Source organism: Tachysurus fulvidraco, chromosome 1 (assembly GCF_022655615.1).
Source record: "Tachysurus fulvidraco isolate hzauxx_2018 chromosome 1, HZAU_PFXX_2.0, whole genome shotgun sequence".
NCBI classification, from domain to species: Eukaryota; Metazoa; Chordata; class Actinopteri; order Siluriformes; family Bagridae; genus Tachysurus; species Tachysurus fulvidraco.
Window position 1 is genome coordinate 27,054,542 of NC_062518.1, and position 13,504 is coordinate 27,068,045.

General features: G+C 41.8%; 1 protein-coding gene across 1 annotated transcript in view; it reads right to left on the reverse strand.

Annotated features, from left to right (window-relative positions):
* yes1 (YES proto-oncogene 1, Src family tyrosine kinase) overlaps positions 1 to 10,479 on the reverse strand; it is a 29,293-nt gene extending 18,814 nt beyond the window's left edge. Inside the window, exon 1 of the mRNA XM_027169298.2 lies at positions 10,033 to 10,479. The gene's annotated coding sequence lies outside the window, so the exon portion shown is untranslated. The remainder of the gene's footprint in view (positions 1 to 10,032) is intronic.
* Between the last annotated feature and the right edge of the window lie 3,025 nt (positions 10,480 to 13,504).

Sequence of the window (13,504 nt, forward strand, 5' to 3'; positions counted from 1 at the left end):
TCAAATTAAAGTCACTGAATTTGACTTATCTAGATTTTAATATTCTTCATTTTAACCTAGTTTACACTCAGCCAATACTTGGTGTCTATTTGCTTTCAGGAGACAAGGGAAAAGTGCACTTTCCAGGATTGTACTTAAAATTGAAGAAGAAAATCATTCTTTTTTTTCCGCCTAAGGATATAAGAAGAGATCTGATCGCTCAATATATCTCCTACATTGTCAGTATTCCTGACTTATATTAAAACAGAGCAGATACAAAGGAAAAAAGTTGGTCGTCGTTAACTGGACTAAACGATGACTAACCGCTAAATTGTAACGACCCTAACGGATGGAAAAGCTGTTAAATATTTATCAAAACTAACAGGAACTATACACATAGGATGCAGAAACCGCCCGGCCTCCAGCCGCATGACAACTTAAACTAAAATAATCCGTGTGGAGGATTTCACTGCTTGGATTAAATGTTAGAGCACATTTTTAAATTAGTCATACAGTTCATGTGTTAAAGCTTCGTGGCCCACATACACGGACCACCTCTCGAAGTACAGGACCAGTGAGACCGAAGCGTACGTTTTTGCTTTACTCTGGAACCCACCCGTTTTTCATGAGACCAAAAAGCGGGGGTTGAGAATGTGACTGCATTAGTTTCTAAACCAAAAGAATAAACCAGCGAGTGAGTAGGAAAACAAGGGAGCAATCGAAAAGGGGGAGAACTGATCAGAGCCACTGCCCAAGCATCGGATATATCGAATACGACCCTTTGGGATGTTCAGAGAAAGAAAGTCAGTCTCACACGGAACAAGTCAGCGAAGGAAAACAGCAGAAATTGGTGACAAAGAATTTGTGACTTTCAGAGAAAAAAAAAAAGGCCAAAACAACAGTCAGTGACATCATCAACAACCTCCACAGGGCAGGGGTGAAGGTATCACAATCCAGTGTTCAGAGAAGACTTTGAGAGCAGAAAGATACAAACCACTCCACAGCACTAAGACTCACATGGCCAAGTGTGAATCCACAAAGAAAAAAAGACAAGCCAAAATAAAAAAACAATGGAACCGAGATTAGCATCTACAAAAGTGATGGAAAGACCAAAGCATGATCTGGTCATGATACAAAACATCAGGTAATCTGGTCAGTCACAGTGGTGGTAGTGTCAGGGCTTGGGCTTGAATGGCTGCTTCTGAAACAGACACCCTAATCTTTACCAATGATGTAACTCATGATGGTAGCAGAACCGTCCAAGGAGACATTCTGTCTGTGTTTTACAGGGAAATGCGTCCGAAATAATCGCGAGGAACTTCGTGGTGCAGCAAAACGGCGACTCGAAACACAATGCCAACACAACGAAACACTTTATCTAGGGGAAGAAAATTTGGAAGGTTTTAGTCTGGATCAGCAGAGCTTAACCCAGCTGAGTTGCAGTTCACCTCCTCAACAAGACACTAAAAGAAGCTGTTGTACAAGCCTGGAAAAGCACCATGAAGGAAGAATGAGGCAGTTTGGTGGGTCAGTGGGTCACTTGCTTGGTGCGGTTATTGCAAGCAAGAGCTATGTAAGCAGATTTGAAGTGGTGTTTACTTTAAAGGCAGGGTCTCTGATTTTTGAGAAATGCTTCAGAAAACTGAGTCGGGCCAAGAGTGTTCAGTGCGCATGTGTGACATTAGCAGAAAGCGGTTTTAACATTGACATGGAGGATAAAAACAAAGAAAGTAAGCGAAGAAAGGCTTACGATAAGGCAAGAAGTAGGACGTGTTAATATAGGATCAGCTTTCCAGCGCTGGAGAGAACTGAAGGAGCAGGAAGCCACATATTCACAGACTGGAGTTTCCCGAGTCAATAACTCCTGAGCTAAACGCTGTTAGTACACAAATAACACCTCTTTTCTATCGTAGTAATGTAGAGAGGCAGCTACAACCGCGTTTTGTGTAGTAACAGCGTTTAGCTCAGGAGGTATTGACTCGGGAAATTCAACTTTACTTATGACGCCGAGGTGCTTTTTTCCTTCTCGATAGGTGAGTAACGTTGGTTTTGCTTTGTTACACAGAACTAATATATGCCTTTGTCCTTTGCATGATTATGCTTGTGTGTCATTTTTGCTTGTTTGTTTATCTGCAATCGTATTGTTCTTCCCTTCAGCTATGATAAAGACACATTTCTTTCCATTAGTTGCCTGGGTTACGCATGTATGTGTGGGCGGAGCTATCAATACAGGGGTGTTTGTTTTGGTGATTTCAAATGTCGACATTGGCTTTCAAAAATCGGAGACCCTGCCTTTAAGACCAGTTATTCCTATACTTCTGCTCACCTAAAAAAAATTGGGTGATCACCCATAATGACAAGACCCGCCCCTTTCTGCTCATTGGCTACACTTTGTTTTGTTTTTGTTTTGGCCCGACTCAGTTTTCTGAAGCATTTCTCTTGGATGCAAATGTAGGTTCACAAAGCCATGAGCATTAACAGTAAAGCAACATCCGCCATCGTTGATGTTGTGTTTGCCGCTGTAGTGCTAACGTTGCTGGGAAACATGACATGTATACAGTGGCGTCAGACTCGGCTCTGTGATGGCTCTCTAACCGGTGGAAACGCAAACCTGTTCTTAAAATGGTTCACCAGTGGAACCAACTTTGATCCAGCACCAGTGCTAGCTCTGAACCAGCACCCGGTTCTAGGTGGAAAAGGGGAAAAAAAGGTTCTGCTGCCCTCTCCATAGTCTTGACTACAATAATAAAGGAGAAATACATTATGAGAAGTATACTTAAAGCTGCATGCTGTCTCACACGTATCTAAACGCTGTCTGATGTGATGTCCGTTCGTACGATGTCCCAGTGCGAAACCTCTCATTTATCACCAAAGAGCTGAGATATTTTCAGCTCCCGTTAAAGAGCAGAGCAAAGCATTGGAGTCGTTCCGGCGCGGAGTCTGTTACAGTCTGAGGCAGCATCCGAAGAGCTGCAGCATGGAATTGTTCAGAAATCAAACTGAATTGAAGCTGATTGTTTGGTGACGTTATACTGTGTAACAATGTGTGAGTGGGGGATTTACAAAGAAACGTGAAATCGAGAGCAGTGATTTAAAGCCATTTACTTTGTGAAGGAAACCCATATGTTTAGCCTGCTAAAGTCCAAGCTAGTGATTATAAGCAGCAGGTGATGTGAAGTGCGCATATATTTAATAATATAGTAATGTAGCTTTACTGTGAAATTGAACATGATGTACATGATTTGGTCAGAATCTTAGAGAAAAAATATGAGAAGGTTTTAGAAACTTCACCTGGTTCTTGGTTCTTCCTATCCAATAGTTTAGTTTCCTGCTACACTTCCCTCTCTCGCACCCATACATCCAACGGTGCCAACAGAACAAGTTGAAGGTTGGGCTAACTGTGATTCCAGCTCAGCTGTGATTATGTAGGCAAGTCAGTGTCATTAGAACACACGCTTTACGTTCGTTTATTCTACTTCCTCGTGTTGATGTAACGAGACCGACGCTAGACAAACACAAATGGATTTAACAGGTTAAGTGTGTGAGCTGAATGGATGACTGTGGAGTTTGTGTTTCACTTGACAATGGAGTGAAGTACGATAGTGAACGCCCCGTTTTGATACACGTAGTCACGAGGTCCTGAGATCATTTCCTAATTTACAGGTGCTGCGTGTGACGGTTATAAGCATCCTGATGGGTCACGTCAGTGGTTTTCCTCAGTCCTTCTGTGAACTTGGCAGAGACCTGATAATGTCGGCCCTGTCTGGAGTGCGCATGTATATACGTGACACTTCCTAAGTCATAGACAGATGTAAACACAGATGATTCTAGAACAGTAATTGTAATATATTGTATTTTCCAAGGCTGGTTGGTTCGGTACCATGATATGCTTCATTTGTGGAGAAACATTAAATACGTGTCTTATTAAAGCTTCCCGGGTGGCTTTAAAGTCAGTAGTTTAGTAGTTCAGTCTAATAGCTCATCTACTCCATAAAGTAATAACTCCATACTGTGGACAGTTTAATAGCATAGTGATTAATCTATAGCCAGCACGAAATCTCAAAGTAACGTGAGCAGAATCTGCCTCCAGAAACGTTTCGACTGCTTATTAGGTAGGTAAAGGGACATCGGGAAGTTAGCTTACGATCTCAACTAGAAAGTAAGAATGACAATAGTGAGAACATTGAATAAAACAGAATGAGTCAACTGAGGAAAAGCCAAATGCTCGTCGTCTGCACACGACTCTTCCTGAAGTCAGCGAGAGGACATGGGTTAATCATTACAGAGCTGTATATGCTGTGTCACAGCAGGCAGCGTCAGAGCAAGAACTCTGACCGATAACCACTGATAAACTCAGCAGGGCTGGTGAAATGGAACATACTATGGATCTACATAGGGATACAACCTTAAAAAAAAAAAGAAGAAAAACCTACTTTTTACTTGGAATAATCTACTTGGCAACACACAGTGTGATGCTTGCAACATGTCCAGTTGTACACTTTGCTAAAAAAGCTGTTTGTTGTGACTCAGCTCAGCTAGGTAACTACCCCCAGAGTGCACATAAGGTGTGGCAGGATGTGATTATGAAACCTGTGCTGCCGAACATGTCCATAAAGTGGGATAAAAAAAAAACAAACATACAGACCATATCGGGACAACATATATATCCTGCAGCTTCGTTTCCATTTGTAGTTTCAATACGAAAAGAAATGAACCCTCGCACATATCCTGGAAAATCTTAGAACGATCTCTTTACCCAGTTACCAGATTAGGTTTAAAGAAAATAAAGTTTTCAGAACTACTAGAGAATGTGTTACCAGTAGAGAAGACTACAGTTGTGTCATGTGGAGGGTTTTCGCAAGCAGCCACCCATATTAAACAGCAGAGCTCAAGCAAATGTGCCAGATGACTCACCCTCACCTGTTGTGCCAAAGTTTAAAATACACAGAGACGTGTACAGACACCTCCCCGCTGGTTAAAAGCCAGCTATCAAGAGCTCTCTTTGTTAAACTTCTAAACTTTTTTTTTAAGCACAGAACATCAATCTCCCTTCATCTACTAGCTTCACACCAAATCAGACTTTTTCTCTCCCCTGATTGGTTGCGGATTCTCACCTGTTACTATGCGCTAAACTTCTTTCATTCCTAAATCTGGAGCGTGATCAAGTGTGATGTAGCTGAGCTTAGATAGAACTCCTGCAAACAATTTTCCAGTTAATCCCAAGAGCGGCTGTATATCCTATTAGGTTACAGACTTTCCCCAGTCTCCGTAACCACAAGTTTGGACAAGAGACGCTGCTTCGGCATGCCTTACCTTAACGTTCACACTAGCTAAGCAACGAGTCACCTATCATTTATATGTAGATAGTTTAGTTTGTGTCCTGTTGTTGGTTGGGTTGAAGTGGCCACTGTCACAGAAATGTCTCAGGCATGTCAACAGAAAATGACCTAAAGCATTTTGCCGTAACCCGACTGACCCTGTCAATTTAGGGCCTGTATTTTTTTTTGCTTTAAGTCCGACCGACTTGCCGGTTGTAAATTTGCGTTAAGACCGACCTTTTTTTTTTTTTACTCTTCAAACAATTAATACAAAAGCAATAAAATAATGTTAATTATATTTTAGTAAGTATTGTAAATATATAAATTGCCTAGGCTACATACAAACGAAGGCTACGTTCTTTCTTTTAAGTAAAAACCCGTGACGTCATCTAGGTTTACACTATTGGTTAACGGATGTCACACTATGGCCTGTGGTAATTATGGCTGTGGCTGCAATAAACAAAATGTTCACGGTCACCGTTCAAAGTCATACGGGTTCGGGCACCATAATACAGATAAAAATTTCATTAAAACAGCTCGACACCGCTTTAACTTGGCACAAAGTTCTGGGAAAACTGTGTCCAGCATCAAAATAAGGTTTGCGTGATGATGCGCCCGAAGGCACGGGTTGCAGACCGTCAGTGATGTCACGATATGCTAATTTGTTTAAAGTCATACCTACGTAATCACCATCACCAAAATTTTACTTTTTTTTTTTTTACATTGAAACTTAAAAAAAAAAACTACCAACCGACCCTTTTGTTTTTTTTTTTCCTGTTACTGCAAACCAAAATATTTTTAAGGATGGTCTCATGTGTGGAACATGGTGGTGGTAGTGTCAAAAAAAATTCAGAACTCTAAAGAAACTTTGTCGGCCAAATTTTAGAGCGACGCATCCGATCTAATTGGTTGGAGCGAGACTTCATAACACGCTGGTCGTAAAGCGGCCAAGTAAATCAGCAGACCTCGGCCCAAATAAGCGACATTTCAACTCCTGAAGAGTAAACCGAAGGGAGAAACCGTAAGGAGATAACACACAAGCACGCGCTTGCGCCAGAGCTACAAAACGTAGGTGTGTCATGTGAAACCATTCGAGCCAGCTCTGCCTTATCAGAGACGTCAGTAAAAGAACGATGCTCTCGTTCAGGGAGTGTTGTGAACCATGTTACAGAGTACTTACTTAATCTGTGCTCCAATATTGAAGCCTTGGTGATTAGCAAAAGTGAGAAAGAATGAACTTGCATGATCATCTGTTTGCTGCTGATTGGACAATAGACAAAGCCGTTTTGTTAGAATTGCCAGAGCAAACTGAGGAAACTGCTGCTTGACGCGGCGGGATCGAACAGACCTTTATTACAGCACGCAGCTGAGACAGCGCTTCGGGCAAACTGGGTACGCGAGTACACGCACATAGACAACGGATACCACAAGAAAGAAATGTCTCTGTGCCAGTATTACCACAGAAACCGACAAAGATTACGGTTTAGAAACCATGGGTAACTTCTCCTTCAGTTCGCCCAGCAAGAGTATGTGCACAGAACAAGTACATACAAGAACTTGGGATCAGATAATGATTTAGGCTGCTTTCACACTTGGCCTTGCTTTTCTCAACTGCGGGGCATGCTTTAGATGTAATCCTATGGGATGCAGTGTTTTAAATAGAGTTTCTACCCGCAGGTTTTCTGTCTTTGTTTTTTTTTTTGCTTTATTGTCGAGTGCTGCCAAAGTTAAAACAAGTTAAACTTTACTTTTCAGAAAAGCCTCAGTGACATCAAGAGATTTTTACCTCCTGACCAATCAGATCGAAACTTTCCCGCGGTGTGTGCTGTGACGTACTGATTTTTATCTCTCCGACAAATAGCCTAATCTGGTCGTAAGAACATTGTTGTGGTTGTATGCTGCGTTCGACAAACGGTCTCGTAATCCCTTTAATCGTTACTTGGGCTGATTTCTGCACTTCTGAGTTCAGCAAGTGATTCGAGTCCTGCTGTATACAGTACAACGGCTTCTTAAAGCTGAAATGCTAATACTGAGTATTTCCATATTTTGCAGAGGAAAATATGCATCACTTTTAGCTGGCTAACAAAAAGGGAACGTGGGTTGAGTCCATGGGTTTTTTCCCCTACTTTGTAGCTTGAAGACGGTGTGGTTGAAAATGGAAGAACCTCTTGGTTTCAAGGTAAGACGAATGTAGTAATTGCGAGAAGTGCTGCTGTATACCACAGCGTTTTTCCTCTGAAAAGCCAGAGCCAACTTGAATAAGATCAGATATTCGATGCTGCAGCGAACCAATGCAAAACCATCATGCTATTATATAATAATCTAAGCCAAAAGCTTAATCCCTTTAATTCTGCTGCCAGCCGCATTAACCTCCGTGGACAGTTTTTAATCTGAGAATTTAGAGAAGCGTTTTTTAATTACAGCTGTACGCAGCATCGAAAAAATTTCAAAGCAGCTGCAATATAAACAGAATCCTTTCTTTCACACCGCTTGCGATGAACTGAATGAGACCATCAGCCTCCACGGAGGAGCTGCTTGGAGGACGTGGTGTTTGTAAATAGAAAGACAGAGCGCGAGAGCGAGGCTTCGCGTGCAACTTTGTAAATGAAGCTGCCATTTCTCACAGCACTGCAGAATCGCCATGGCATCCTGCCGCTACTTGCCAATCAGAGCCAAGAAAGTAGGGGGGACTTCCTTCCGAGTCCATTCATACCACAAAAGCCACCTGCTGTGCCTGTCAAAAGCTGGAGCGATGGGGTGTGGGGGGAGAAGGAGGATCACAAAATGGAAGATGAGCAAAAGTTAAAGGAAAACTTAAAAAGGAAGGAGGGAAAGGCTGGGCACTGCATTGCATAAGCTCTCTATAATAAACAGATGTGTGTGAGGAGTCAGGGTAACTGCATTCTGCCTCTCATTATTTGAACTTGCCTTGCTGCTGCTCAGACCATCAGATTAAAAGGACTCAGAGCTCCAAATGTGTCAGGAAGCGATCTGAGGGATTGTGTCGGAGCGGTTTGTGTCTGTCTGAAAGAATCACTTGACAAATAAATAAACGATGTGTACAGCTTCAAATTCCCATCGTTCTATTCGTCTATTAAATCCTAACTCCTGTAAAAACACCCTAATGGTGCTCTCTGATTCATCTGTTGTCCTTCTTTTCATGTCCGAGATGATCGACTGCAGAACAGCAACTGTTTTAAAAAGCAAGAGAGATTCAGCCACCGTTGAGCCTCTAGTAGTCAACAACTCCAGCACTTAACATAGAGCTCATAACACTATACATTAGCAACACAAGGAGGTTCAAGGACGTTGAAGTTCAAGCGTAAGAACTGCACCAGAAAGCCTGAGAAAAATCACAGAAAGCTGAGACTCTGGAAGCTCTTTGAGTTTGTTCTTCACCGGTCCCTTACTTGAAACTACAGTAAGATCTTGCTTAACTGGGACACTACATGCTTTTTTCCCCCCTCAAATAAGTGGCCTCGTTTTTTTAGACCGAATGGAAAGTGCAGCCGCTCTGAAACTGGCAAGAGTTTTGCTCCATTCAGAGACTTATTGGATAGTTAGTTCATTGCTTGTCACAAAGTAGCCTGATGTTACGATAGAGAGCTGCCGCTCAGCTTGGGAGCCAAACTGTTAGTCTTCTTGGATAACAAGGAGAGAAAATGTTACTGAAAGGATGCAAGGTTGCGTGTGTGTATGTTTGTGTAGCATGACTGTGAAAGTGAATAAGGGAGAGCATACAAAGTGTGTGTGTGTAAGGTATGTAATGATTTCCCTGGCAGTATTCAGGATAACTGCAATAAATCTAATAGTCCACAGTGTCAGAACTTTAAAGAGACTGAGAACAACCCTGTATTTTGTCAATGTCTGTTATCCTCTGGACCTGAAGGAATCTTGAGGAAACTGACCCAGATTTGAAATGATGTTACTATTCAAGATGAGAGAAAAAAGAAAAACAACAACAGTGGAGTGTTATCACAAGGCCCCTGCTTCACTGGGCCTAATGTTTGCATGGACATTAAGAACTCGGTCATGAACTTTCACAGCGCGAGAGAGAGAGAGAGAGAGAGAGAGAGAGAGAGAGAGAGAGAGAGAGACAGACAGACAGAGAGAGAGACAGACAGACAGACAGACAGACAGACAGACAGATGGAGAGAGAGACAGAGAGAGAGAGAGAGAGAGAGGGAGAGAGACAGACACTGAGAGAGAGACAGACACTGAGAGAGAGACAGACACTGAGAGAGAGAGACACAGAGAGAGACAAAGAGAGACAAAAATAGACAGTCAGATAGACAGAAAGAGAGACAGAGACAAAATGAGACAGAGAGAGAGAGACAGAGAGACACTGAGAGAGAGAGAGACACAGAGAGAGAGACACACACACAGAGAGAGAGAGACACACAGAGAGACAGACACACAGAGAGAGACAGACACACAGAGAGAGACAGACACACACAGAGAGAGAGAGAGAGACTGAGAGAGAGACAAAGAGAGAGAGACAGAGACAAAAATAGACAGTCAGACAGATAGACAGAGACAAAATGAGACAGAGAGAGAGAGAGACAGACAGAGAAAGAGACAGACCGCGTGCCTTAACCATTTTCTCCCCAACTACTTTCGACGCACATTTCACCAAAATGACTATTAGCTCGATGCTACAAATGGATTCAAACCACAGTATTAAGATAAACCGGACAGCGGATAGACTTCCCAAGCCCAGTTCCCATTTCCTTACCTTCACACAAACCTGTGTTTTATTTTCATACGTCTTTTGACTTCCACAGACTCGGGACACAGTGAAAAGTGCAACACCGTGTACTACTAAATCACAAGCCCTTTCTGCCGCGCTGATGTTTCCATGTTTCACTGAACACCATCGAAACCCAAACTGGAGGTTATTGTTGATGAAATCCGTTACAGAAATCCGCTCGCGTCACTAACAGGAGAACAGAAATGGAGACCAAACAAAAAAAAAAAACAGCCTAAACCGGAACCGGTAGAGATTGCATGGCTATGCTAGCATGACAAAAAGGCAGCCTAAGGAATTGTGAGCGCTTCCCAAAGCCGGACGCTTCCTTTTCCTTTTTTTTTTTTTTTACCCTGATTTAACTTGCACCAATGGCTGTAGTCCAAACCGCCCCCTTGCCCCCTGCAGAAGTGTGCAACGTCGCCTGTGTAACAATGGCTTCTAAAACCACTCTAGCGCACTTCATGTCCCATATGGAGGAATTTGGGATTGGGCCAAAACATCCCACAATATGGCCGCCTCGGGAATCTCTTCCGGGGAGAATATCTGTCCGAATCGGCAAGTGGAAAGCAAATATGATTTGTCAGCAAATTTTAACGTATTTTAACGTAGGGAACTTTTTGGTGAATGTATAAATTATGTTTATACCGCCCCCTGCCTGTTGATTACATTTAATAAAGCTTTGTTTTTCGTGTTTTTTAAGCCCCCTTTTCCACCGGGACACAGAGGGAAACGTCTATATTGTTGTTTAAACCACACTAGTAGTGATATTACACTATTAGATAGATAGATAGATAGATAGATAGATAGATAGATTACAAAATGTATAGCATGTAATATTTATAGGTATATATGTAAACATATGTACAGATACACAGCTAACAAATGCAGTTGGGCATCTAGCAGAAGTGCAAAGAGTAGAAATTGTGCAAATAGACAAGTGCAGATAAATATGCAGCATATGTACAGCATATATGTGTGTATATGTGTGTGTGTGTGTGTGTGTGTGTGTGTGTGTGTGTGTGTGTGTGTGTGTGTGTGTTACATATGAACAGCATGTAATATATATAGGTATAGATGTAAACATACAGCATGTGAGATATAGATATATATGTTATATATAGATATAGATGTAAACATATGTACAGTGAATAAATATTATATTATATATTACATTCACACCGAATGACATGGAAAATATGAAGTTTCTGTTCGTGTATGCAGATGCTGAATCCTTTACAAATGAAAATGTTACCAAATTAATAATAATTTTTGATAAATGTGCATATTGCTTTGTTTGCTGTTATCACACTCATTATATCATATAGTGAGAAATGTGGGAATTAAATTAAGTGACTCAAATGTTGCCATTCAGTATTCTTTTATTCTTCCTCGTATGTATTTTTTGTTTGTTTATTTTACAGTTTCTGCTCAAAAGATCATCTTCAAAATGTGATACTAATGCCACCATGCCTGAATATGGGAATGGTTTTCCTTTGGAGATGAGCAGTGTTGTGTTTCTTCCAAATGCTTTGTACCCATGCTTCATGAAATGTCAGGGCTGTCACTTTTGTACATCTCTGTGGATAAGAGCGTCTGCCAAATGCTGTAAATGTAAATGTAAATGTAAACGTAATGCTGCGGATGTCCTAAGAACAGAGGTAATTGACATTAAACTAGCTTACAGCCTTAGATCGGCCACAACATTAAAGCCAATGGTCTAATATTGTCTAGGGTTAGGGGGTAATATTGTCTAGGGTAATATTGTCCACAAGATCTCTGAAGGTGTTCTGTGGTATACGGCACTAAGAAGGTATCAGCAGATCCTTTAAGTCCTGTAAGTTACTAGGTAAAGCCTTCATTTATTGCATGTGTTTGCCCAGCACATCCCACAGGTGTTCGATCGGATTGAGATCTGGGAAACTTGGAGGCACATTTTTCATGTTCTTAAAGCCATTACTGAACCATTTTTGCTGCTACTGTTAGGGAATACTCTAACCATGAAGAGGTGCTGTACTTGGTCTGCAGCAATGTTTAGTTAGGTGGTACGGTACGTGTCAAAGTAAAATCCACATGTATTTTTCCAAGCTTTCCCAGCAAAACAATGTCCATTCCTGGACAAATGCATGCCACAAGATTAGCAATGTTTTATCAGCTGTAAGTGGTTGTGAAGTGACTAATTTTCAATATAAAATGGATATGTGAATAAACATAGAGAAAACCTGGTGGTGAGAATGGACTCAAGTCTACTTAGTAGCCCTGATAGTGTCCACATAAGAACTGATCATTAGCCTGGTTGTCTGTGACCGGCTGTTCTGGTAAGGCACATGTCTGATGTGATATTGAAGCCTTCCTCATCCAGTATGACTGATAAATTATCGTTAGCTAATGTCTGCTAAAATTTGAAGATTGCTTCCTGTGATTAAATCTTTTCTTTCACCACCAACCCTGATTAAATGTTACGTGTTTTGTTTCTGTTGTCATCTTCATTACAAGGTTGGCATGGCCTGACCAAATTGTATCAGAGACGGATCTGAACTAAGATGCAGGTCTGTGAAGTTAAAGCTTGCACACTGGAGCCCTGACAGTAGCTGACTGGATCAATTTCTGCTTGCTTGTGTTTTAGTTCTTTGTTTTTTTAATTGCTTTGATAATATTTTGTTATGGGGGCACGGTGGCTTAGTGGTTAGCACGTTTGCCTCACACCTCCAGGGTTGGGGGTTCGATTCCCGCCTCCGCCTTGTGTGTGTGGAGTTTGCAAGTTCTCCCCTTGCCTCAGGGGTTTCCTTCCCCGGTCCAAAGACATGCATGGTAGGTTGATTGGCATCGCTGGAAAATTGTCCATAGTGTGTGATTACGTGAGTGAATGAGAGTGTGTGTGTATGTGCCCCGCGCTGGGTTGGCACTCCGTCCACGGTGTATCCTGCCTGGATGCCTGATGACACCTGAGATAGGCACAGGCTCCCCATGACCCAAGGTAGTTCGGATAAGCGTTAGAAATAAATAAATAATATTTTGTTATATGTACTCCTTTTTCTTGCTGTTGGTGATTAGCTCATTGTTGCTGATCTATTGAAAGATATACACTAAGTAAACTTCTCACACTTTCTTCCTCCCCTGCTTGTCAGTGAGATTTGAACATGTTTGGGCCCCAGGGCTTAAGCCCTGCTTAGCCCATATGTTAAACCATCCATGCTGCTATACCTTACAGTGACATAACCAGTCAGGATCATCTGTATGGAACAGCATTAGACGTTTGACAGGCGTCCTTACTACACATCCCCCAGGGTGTTGTGGGGATGTAATTATTTTGACTGATTCAACTGTGCTAAAGGCCAAGCTGTAATTAATGGGCAAACATTCTTATGTATGTGTCCTGTTTTCCAAATGTAAGAAAACCATGTGCATCATCAGGCCAGTGAATCAGTCTGTAAATCTGTTTGGAGAGAGTCCATAGGGG